The sequence below is a fragment of the Panicum virgatum genome, chromosome 3K (genome assembly GCF_016808335.1).
Source record: "Panicum virgatum strain AP13 chromosome 3K, P.virgatum_v5, whole genome shotgun sequence".
Classification (NCBI taxonomy): Eukaryota; Viridiplantae; Streptophyta; class Magnoliopsida; order Poales; family Poaceae; genus Panicum; species Panicum virgatum.
This window is the reverse complement of record NC_053138.1, coordinates 61031682-61042590: the sequence shown is the minus strand read 5'-3', so window position 1 is coordinate 61042590 and position 10909 is coordinate 61031682. Positions and strand designations below refer to the sequence as shown.

Below are 10909 nucleotides of genomic sequence, written 5' to 3'. Positions count from 1 at the left end.
CCCATCAGGTTCAAAGGCCCGAGGGTTCCATTAGCTTTCCCTGAACGTTGTAGGAACGAAATCATAGAGATGTTACCTAGGTGGGAGTGAGGTCCCAAGGGAGAGCAGTACAACCCGAGTGCTTTCTTGAGCAGGGAGCACTTAGCCGGGTAGGCGTTGTACTAGCCTGTCAGAAAGTAGTCGAGGACGCTTCCCGCCGGGTTCAAAGGCCTGAGGGTTCCATTAGCTTCCCATGAACATTGTAGGAACAAAATCACGGAGATGTTACCCAGGTGGGAGTGAGGTCCCAAGGGAGAGCAGTACAGCCCGAATGCTTTCTTGAGCAGGGAGCACTTAGCCAGGTAGGCGTTGTACTAGCCTGTCAGAAAGTAGTCGAGGACGCTTCCTGCCAGGTTCAAAGGCCCGAGGGTTCCATTAGCTTCCCGTGAATATTGTAGGAATGAAATCACGGAGATGTTACCCAGGTGGGAGCGTGGTCCCAAGGGAGAGCAGTACAAGTCGGAGGCATGATTGGTAATACTGTTTATTATATTAACTCCTGGTCTTGTTACAAGACGTTTGACTCAGAAAACTCTTAAACTGCTGCTAGATATAAAGCACTAATGTGCTTACCACACTTTACTAATTTAAGTAAAAAATTCTAGGGTAGTGCTCCTGAATAGAGCGAGGTAGATGACTTTGTCTTCTTCTTCTAGCCTTGAGATGGAGCCTCCGGTTCTTGTGGCGGTGCTGGAGGAGCTCCGAGTGATTTGCGGAGATTGTGGCATTCGAATGTAGAGTGCTTGCCACTAGGATGCCATGGGCAACGCCTGTGGAGTGCTTGCTCGAAGCGATGCTGAGTGATCTCCGCCTTCTTGTACTGTGGTCTGGGAGGTCTGGATGGACCGGCTTCTGAATCATGGGACTTGGTATTTGGCTTCTTGCGTGCTGGAGCAGAATAGCTTGTTGGAAGGCGACAGTTGGAGGAGGGGCTATATGATTCTACCTCTTCTCGCTCGTGGCTTTTGGAGATGATGACAGTGCGTGCATCTCTCTCGATGTTGATGACGTTGCGGAGGTCATTGTTGGAGTAGTCGTGAGACTCTCCATTGTCTTCCTGGATGTGTTCAAGGACGCGTTGGCGGCGTTCAGCGCGCCTTTGGTTGCGAATCCTTCGCTGATATTGCTCGTAGCTATCGTCTTCTTCTTCCATCTTGATGGTGACCATGAGACTTGGAGGGGGCGATAGGGTTCAGGGTTGAGATTGGCAGGTACCTCTTCCGTGGTCGGAGGGAGATCGTCATCGGAGAGGTACTCATTGAATTCGTCGGAGTTGTAGTCCTCTAGATTGATTCTCTCCATCGAGTCGTCGTTGTTATCGATCTCCATGAGTCTTACCATTAGGACTTCGCGTGAGGGATCTTTGTTGTTGGACTCGAGGCGGGGCGAAGGCAGCGGTAGCCCCTCTTGATAGGGTAAGAGCGTAGACTCTAGGTTTCTGTCCTCACGTGGGTAAGTCCAATACACGGTGCGACCCTCGGGGGTTGATTTTGTAGTCAAGACTGGGGCGTGTTTGAGTTGGACTCTGGATCCTATATCGGGATCTGTTTGGTCATTTTCTTGACCCTTCCCGTTGTTGACGGGTTCCTTTTTCCCTAAAAGGAAGTCCAGATCTCTTTCTGAATCGGTTGGGATCTGGTACTTGAGAATCTTTTGAATGATAGAGGCCGAATTTTTCAAGCCCCAAGGATGGTAAGTTGGTTCCGGAGGGGGTAAACCCATCTCTAAACGGAGAGTCAAGTCATTTCATAATTTGAGATCTTCCTCTGATGGTTGAGGATTTTCCAAATTGTCCCCTTGTGGGGTTATTTCCGGAAGGTTCCATTGGAAATTCTCCCATGTTTCCTTCGCTTTAGCTTTTAGCCAAAGCTCGTCGGACCTTGCAGTATCGATTAGCCCCTGCATGAATAAGTTGATGTCAGCTGACCAGTCGTCTAGGTCAGCCAAGTTGTCCAGGGGATCTAGACTGTTTATATATGTAGTCGGCGAGATCTTGGTCTCTAACTTTGTTGTGGTGGTCGTCGTTGGAACTGAAGTTTTTACCTGTAGGTAATTGGTCCAAACTACTCATGAAATCATCAAATTCTTGGTTGATTTTTTTTGTGCCTCTGATGAGTTTCGCTCTGAAGCTCTAAGTGTATTTTTTGATAACTAAATGCAGTCTAGCAGCGTGTTATCTATTCTGTCCAGATGAGTGAAGATGTCATCTGTTGATTTCTCTAATGGTTTTAAGGAGGTTGTTGTTGCATCATGGGAAGTATTGTTCTCGTGTGACACGCTTTGTGCGATGTTAATACACTCGGAAAGCTTGTTTGTCACTCGATCGATCCCTTTGAGTAGATCAGAGTCGTCTGCTAGGGATCGTGGGGGTGATTCTAGATCTGACCAGTATCTCTTTATTAGATTGAAATTTTCACCTTCCTGAGAATCTTCAGGGAGGTTTTGCGTTGTGTCAGCTTGTGCTGGTGAGTTGTTTTGTTCCGTACCATCCTTAGACGAGGGGTCTCAATGTTCTGTTCTCCTGACAGGTGAGTGGTGAACCCTCCTGATCCATCAGCAACGAAGATCCAGTCTCCGAAGGAGAGGGTAGTTCCCTTCTCGAGGATGTTGTCGAGGTTGAGGGAGGCCATCGATTTCGCGAGAAGATCATCGGAGTCGTGCCTCACGGTGGGCGCTAGCTGTCGGTGTTTTACCGTCATGTCTACCTAGGGATACCCTTAGTTAGAGGTTTGATGTGGGAAGACTCCGAGATCAAGAACACGATGGTGTAAGCAACACAAGAGTTTAGACAGGTTCGGGCCGCAAAGATGCGTAATACCCTACGTCCTGTTGGGTGGTGTGTATTGCTTTGGATGTAAATGGATGGATGGTGTATGCGCTAGGTTATGCGTCTCTACCTTCTGTTCCACCCCTAGAGGGGTCCTTGCCTGCCCTTATATAGGCTGGGGAGGCAAGGTTACAAGGAAACCCTAGATCGGTATGGGCCTAAGAGTCAGCACCAAGTACTACTCGGGTGGTTTCTTTCTATACCGACTAGTTCTATATCTATCCGACTAGTTACATGCCGAATGGGTATGAGACAAGCCCCATCACATATCGGGTACTGAACCGTGCCACGCTAGGTATCTCGTGGTCCCGGGTCTGACAACGTCCTCATCGCCATCGTGAGTGCCGGCATGTCAGCGAGGCTGGTAGGTTCGGCCAAGTCTTTCAAGTCGATCTGTTTCTGCGTCCTCCTCTTCATGGTCACTTCATCTCCGATTTAGTCGGCGCGCTCTATATGCTGCCACCATCCACCCTTTCCCTCATTATAACCCTTCTCACCGTCTTCATTCTGCTGGTCTGCCACTTGCTGGTGTGGGACGCCTTCCTCCCCTACCTCCTCCTCCTCCTCCTCCGCTGCTACTGTCAACATCGCGGCCACCACCGCCGTTGACACACCTTCGTGGCCCTGCGCTCTTCATCGCGAGGGTCGTCACCAAGGTCACCAAATTCACTATAATCTATAGCCGGGCTGCTAGGTTCCCTCCGTCTTAGTCTCATAGCTAGGCGAAAGATTGCTCGGCGGCGTGCCGTTAGCTAATGCCAAAACTCTTTGAGCCTCTCCATGGACACTTCTATCCATCAAAATAATTAAGGCCAAATAAACAAGGAGTTCTCTACGTCAACTTAATAGAGTCCAAACAACAACGAGCAAATAAATCAGATGGTATTTGCATTAGTGCTAAATCACAGGTTTTGTACACATAAGACCTAAATGTACACATGAGCTGCCTACATGGCAATTTTTTTGCCCATATATCGTCTCGGCGATCTATTTGAACGCACCTGCCAAGTTGTTGCTCCCAAATAAGCGATCAGAGAGATTAAGTATCTAAACGCACCCTCTGGCCAAGTTTGTGTACTAACCGATGGTCCAAAAGTTGCTCAAGACTTGCTGTAAACCAGTGGTCCCCATAATAATGGAACAACTAATCATATTTAGTTCGGACGACCAGACTTCTAGTCGAGATAGTCGCCTGAGTAGGCATAATCATATGTACTGGTTATATTAACTGTGAATAATTACGTTAGTCGGACAAGTTAATAACGTTGGATTCCACATATGAGCATTCCTCTAGATAGTACGGCATGTCTATACTCAAGATCAAAGATAAATTACATTTCAACTTCCTGAGCTTCTCATTGGTATCTCATGCCATGCTTTGATCAATCTCAATCTGAGGAGCGCATCCAACTTTGCTTCTTTACTTTGAGCACATTTTTCTTGAGCTAGTGACATGACCCTTTGTCTTTGAATGAAATACATTTCTAGTTCAAATCACTCTTCACCATACGATTTTAAAAAAATTGATACTTGTTAAAATGAATGCTATACATGACCAATATTCTTCAAATTGAATCCAAAGAAGATCTCTTCACCCTAAATTTTTAAATCAGGTGCTTGTCGCACGTGCGACTATGCTAGTAGAACAAAAAGGCGGACCATAAATTGAATTGATAAAAAAGGTCACTGATTCATTTCTCGCTTTAAACGGTTGGACGATGTAGCATCAACGGATGTGAAAGCTTCAAGATGGACCCACTTCAGTTCACATTATCCGTTCCCTACATGCTTACCTTGGTCATCCTTGACGCAAAACGCGATAGAGCTTCTCGAGGAAGACCGGCATCCAAGAAGACGGCAACCTTGCTCTACGGGGCCGGACGGCCGGGCCAACACGGCAGGCAACGATCTTGCATTGAGACAATGAGGCATGCATGGTTGTAGCTGGGTTAGGATTTCTTAGGGTTTCCGGAGGGCTCCATTAAAGGGACGTCCAATAATTGTGTCGACACTGGCTAGATGGTAGATCGGTGGCTCCATGAGAGTTTTTTTTAAAGAGAAAATAAATAAAGCAAGAGGGCTTCCTTCCTAATGTTTGCTTCAAATGCATGGTCTAGAAAAAAAACTAGAACAGATGGATACTAGCAATAGAGAACCAAAATATTCCATAAATAACTTATGATACACGAGTATTCCAGCTGCAGGGTAGAAATTAAACTAGAGCAGATGGACCAGCAATAGAGAACCAAAGTATTCCAGCAAACAGGGCTTAGGATACACAAGTTTCCAGTTGTACAGTAGAAAACTACAAGCAATATTTATTAGGATCTGACTAATTTACGGCCGGCCGTAATATTACCCACCCCTACGGCTGATTTATTTTTGGAAAGTCTATTATATTAGCAATTCCATTTCCGGTTCCCCGTCCTCGACAACTTGCATGTGCGCCAAAACAAAAGCCAAATGCCCCACGGAACTCTCCCGCCCCAACTCCTCTCGCCCCTCCCAAGCTAATTTGCCAGGAATGGTTTCCGCCAAAGGCAGCACAACAACACAGGAAATCATTACGAAAAACAAAAGTAGACGGCCTGCATGAAACAAACGAGAGGAAAAAGAAGCGGATCAAGTGAGCAGGTCAAGAGAGCTTTTTTTACTACTATGTACCCATCATTTGCAGCTTCGTTTTAGGTTTCTAGCACATAATAGATCCATGGGGAAAATCACATCCTCCAGAGACAAAAACTCACAAATCTTCTTTGTTTTACCCCAACAAATTGCTATACACAGGGAATTTCTAGCAACAGTGAATTTATGGACAGAAGTGCTCAATACCCCCCTGGTTGCTTCCCTATCATCCACACCATAAAATCCAATGTTATAGTTGTTTTAAGTAGATCTGTAGATTTGAAACTTGATTAGTTTTTTATGCTGAGTGAACCAGAAACATGCATGATTTGACTGTGTAAAAAATGCCTTGTACTTCCTACTGAAAGTACAGAATTGCCTAACTGTGGAACCTGATGTCCTTTGGTCCTAACTAAGATAGTACTTTGTCTCCAGCTTTCCTGATCTCCCACCACCTCACCAAAAATGAAAAAAACTGCAGTTTTTCAATAAAAAAGGGGCTATTGAACACAGATGAAAATTGCATGGATAATATAATGGTATATGCCATACTCCCAGGAGATGTGGGAGGGGCAGGCACCCAGACCATAGCAGCCTTTTACTCTTTATAGTGAAATTGAAACATTCTAGATTCAGATTATTGCCCGACAAAGTAGCAAACATCAACAAAATTTGGGACCAATCAGACCCTGATTTGGAGGAGGGTGAGCATAGGGTAGCTGCTTCAGTCTTGCCCATACATGTGTGTGTGGTTCACCCATGTAGCAGCGTCTTCTCCTCACATCATTAGACAGAGATTGAGAAATGCTGTGATTTCTTTCTTGCTCCACTTCAGAAAAGAGGTAGGACCAACAGAAAAGAAGAGCAACAAACCTAGAAAGAAATAAAGAAAACTATCAAGAACACTGAACCTCATGCTTATGGTAAGGTAGGCAGGATCAAAGAGTTTTGAACCAAACCACACCAATGATCACTGTCCCCACTGCACGGCATATCTTTGTTGCATAATGCTGATTGCACATAGTAGTAGGGAGGGATCTAGTACAAGTGCTAGTAGTTGCATGTGGCATAATACTTGAGACTTGCCTAATAATGAGACTTGCTTAAATTCTCCTTCAAAGCTTATGGCGAAGCTTATTATTCAAGACTTGCCTAACTAAAACTAATAATTTTTCTAATCGATAACAATAATTTGCCTACCTAAAAATACTACTTTGTCTGACTAAAAGCAGTACTTTGTCTGACTAATAACAATACTTTGCCTATCTAAGTACATTACTTTGCCAAAGCGAGAATAGTACTTTGCCTAACCAAGAACAACAATGTGCTAAACCAAAGCTAACAAAACCGATCGTGGCTTTGAAGTACTGTCATGACTTGACAAGGGTAAACTCATGACAACTCTGCAGATTGGCGAATATGATGCTAGGCATGTGCAAGTCCTATGTCCATACGCCGTTTCAAGTGGTATACTACTTTTGCTACTCATGCTCTGCTCAGTGCTCACACTTCCTGAAAAAGCAGTAGCCTAGCTGATGCATGTGGATCAAATGTAACACCCTAATTGAACCATGACATCCAAACTTCCCACATCAAAAATGCACCCTGTCACTCGCCTATCTAGTAAACAAGACCTGTGTTATTTTCTAGCTAACATATGAATTGCAATATGCACCAAGAACAAATTAAATCAGTTGAAAAATGACAGATAAGCTTAACACCAAAAATGCTAATTAGAACACCCAAAATAGTAAACCAAAATACATAATTTCCATATAGATTTCACACAAGTTGCCTATGAAAAAGTAAAAAAGGCAAAATCATCCAAGGTACGAGAAAAAATGTTAAGGTATCATTATTCTGCAACTGCAACCAGTGGAATTTATTCATTGTCAGTAACCACTAACTAGTATCAAAATAGTTGGAGAAAAAATGTGTATAGAATAATTGAAAGTGAGAAGTTCTGAAGAAAAAAATTAGTATATTGATGACTGACCATTGGGAGAACAGTTCGTCCAAGGTAGTTTACATAAACTATTTTGGAGCTTCTTCTGCATAATCATGGTGAATTCTTTGCTGGCCTGCAATATGATAGGAACATGCACACATAAAGCTGAAACTGTTAAATTACAAATTCTTTACTTTTGCATTGTACGTAATTGTAGAATAGTGGCCTAAATTGATCATACAACTAAATTTGCTTATCCATGGTTCCTAAATTTCTAAATTGCACAGCCTAAAATGCTTCCTTGTGGATCCTAAATTGTTTAATTTAGAAGCTAATATCTTTACCATTGATTATTTAGAACTGACACATGTACAGGTGGTTACCGGATAGCCCAAATGATGAATAATGTCTCAAGAATGATAAGACAAATAACATAGGTGCTTGTGATCTACCGAATGTAGAAGTAAAATATTGGATCTCATAACCATCATATAGAGTTATAGACAATCACAAAACTAGACTACCATAGTTGCATAATAAACTAAATTGCCTAAATCCTAAATAGCCTACCCTTATTACATAACCATAACTACATAGTGGTAGTGGCTCATTGTAGCGAAAATGGCCTCTCATGCCATATTTCAATATAATGTTTTGGCGATTGATGACACACGCAACACTTGAACTAATGTGTTTGCTTAGATGATATACTCAGGCTTTTAGGTTCAAGTGATGACAAAGAGAAGAGAGGCGAAGCTAGGCCCGAAGGGCCGCCCCTACGGGGGTTCCGCCAAGCACCTAAAAGAAATCAAGTCACCGGTTGAACCGACGCCAAGCAAATTACACACGTCGGTGCATTGACTTGAGCACGTCTGGGAGTTTTAGTATCACCGGTTAAACCGACGTAAGGCAAAATGTACTCATCGGTGCAATGACAGAGATGGCCTGCGGGCTAGGGTTTGGCACCGGATGAACCGACGATAGGAAGTTTGAATGCGTCGGTGCAATGACAGAAGCAGACCAAGAAAAATGCATACATCGGATGAACCGATGATGCACCGGTTAATGGCGTCGGTGCAGTTGTCCAGAGAGTTTGTTTTTCAAGGATCAGAGGACAGTTGCACTCACCGGTTAAACCGACGCTAATATTACATACACCGGTCGATTGCGTCGGTTGATTGCCCGTACACGTAACGGCTAGTTTTCAGTGGGCAGTTTAGTATCACCGGTTAAACCGACGATGGCAATTTGGGGAGCATCGGATTAACCGGTGTTAAGCACATTTCTGGCAGCTTTTCTCCAACGGCTATATTTGCTTGTGCTGCCTATATATACCCCCAAGGCCGCATCATTTGAGTGTGCTGGAGTTCAAGGAAGTATACAAGAGCTAAAGATCATCTCCAACCACCATAGAGCTTCATTGTACATCATATAGGCTTAAGCACACTTGTGAGAGTGCTTAGTGCTTGTTTAGGCTTAGTTCTTGAGAGAACTAGCTTGAGAGAAAGTCTTGCTGCGGCAAGCAACTTGTGTACTCGTCGTGTGACCCTCCGACTTGGTGTGGAGTGGCAACGACACTTTGTGCGGGGAAGGAGGCCCCTACTTGGTGTTAAAGCTCCAAGATAGTGAAGACGGTGCCGTGGTGACGCTTCGAGATAGACGGTGGCGGTGACCTCGTCTTTGTGACTTGGCGTCACTTAGCCTTTGCTTGTCGGGAGCCTTGGAGGCGTGGCAAGACGGTGATCAAGCGAAGAGACTCGGCATCCCACTTGTTCTTTGTGAGCAAGTGGCCGTGGACGTAGGGAGGGACTTTGGTGTCCTAACCGAACCACGTTAAATCGTGTGTCTTGGTGTCTTCACGGGAGTTTGCATATCCTCTCCCTTACCGCTTTACTTACCGCATTACGTTTCCGCATTTACTCTTTCTTGCTTACCTTTACTTTCCTAGTTAGTTTGATTAGGATTATCTATAGGTTGCAAGTCTTTTGGGGTAAGTAGAGGGTAGCATAGATAAACCTTAATCATAACTAGCATGTGTAGGACGTGTTAGATTTATCTTATGCAATTAGATTGAGCCCTAGGATAGAAAAGCGATTAGCGACCCTATTCACCCCCTCCCCCTCTAGGGTCGGACACCCCGGTGATCCTTACACTCATATAAAATTGCTTGTAAATTCAATATAAAATTCTTAGCATGGATAAACTAAATTGCTAAGAAAATGACCAAAATCTAAGCTACCAATCCCATGGCTTCTCGAACACAAGCGGCAGTACATACGAATCTGGTGGTGACAAACAGCACAAACTCCCTCCCACATTCACCATTGCGTCCCTAAATGGCATGGCTCCCACAGCACAAGCTTGCCTACACCCCAATTGCAACGGACAACTACAGCAAAAAAGTTCCATTCTTGAAAACACATCAGACAATGAAAATCGTGTACTCCAAAATCCTAAACACACCCATCCACATCTTTAGTTCTTCACTCACCATCCTCTAACTACAACACATGGATTGGTCTAGCACCAAAACAACAAGCGCAAAATTGATATGTAGAAATGGTAAAAAATGAACCACGTATATCCATGGGGCCAGCATGCCTAGCCCCTCACCTCTAATCCTCGATGATGGAGAGGTTGAAGCATATCCATGGGGCTCTATGCCTAACCCCCACCATACGCCCAGCTCCAAATCCCCTAATCCTAACCCATCCATGCATCAATCAGGTAGAGGGAAGGGGAAGGGGGAGGAGGACCATTACTCGGTGGTGATAACCATGATCCATGAGGCGAAAACTGCCCTGCGTGCCGCAGCATCGCAGTCCCCCGCTGCAGCCCGGCGGATCCGTGCGCCGGTCCACGCCCCGCTCGCCGCCGCATCCGAGCCACCACACCTCGTCCCGCTCGCTGCCTCATAGTCGCCGCGCCGCACCGCGCCGGCGTGTCGTCACGCATCACCTCAAAGGGAGTTCCTCACCGCGCGCCGTCGTGTCCTCGCGTGCGGGCCCATGCGCCGCCGCGGAGGGAGGAGGCAGGGGGGCGAGGGGAGGAGGGGAGGAGGCTGCGGTGGGGTGGGCAGGGAAGGGTAGGATGCGGTGGCATGGAAGATTGGAGGAGGCAATGGCGGGGTGGGAGGAGGGGAAGAGGGAGAGAGAATGGATCGATGATTCGGTTCTGGACAGTGTGGAGGCGTGAGTTAGCAGCTGCGAATCGATAAGGCCGTACAGACAAACAAAAATACGGCTGGTTGGTTAGTAGTCTTTACCTATTTATTATCATGTCTAGATATATATAATTATAATAAAAATCTATATATTAAAAAAAACTAGAGTGACCTGTAATTTCAAACGGATGGAGTAAAGGAGATTAGCTAACTAGCTAGGCAGGTAATAAGCATCACCGTAGTCCGTCGTAGGTGCGATCAAGCCAGACCCACAAGGCGAGTAGCCCGGCGAGGGCGACGGCGAGGA

General features: G+C 45.3%; 1 long non-coding RNA gene across 1 annotated transcript; it reads right to left on the bottom strand.

The window, feature by feature from the left end:
• Window positions 1-6001: 6001 nt before the first annotated feature.
• Window positions 6002-10642, bottom strand: LOC120700060. The gene is made up of 3 exons (XR_005685771.1): window positions 10202-10642; window positions 7488-7572; window positions 6002-6364 (listed from the first exon to the last, which is right to left on the bottom strand). It is a non-coding gene; the product is annotated as an uncharacterized LOC120700060 (long non-coding RNA).
• Between the last annotated feature and the right edge of the window lie 267 nt (window positions 10643-10909).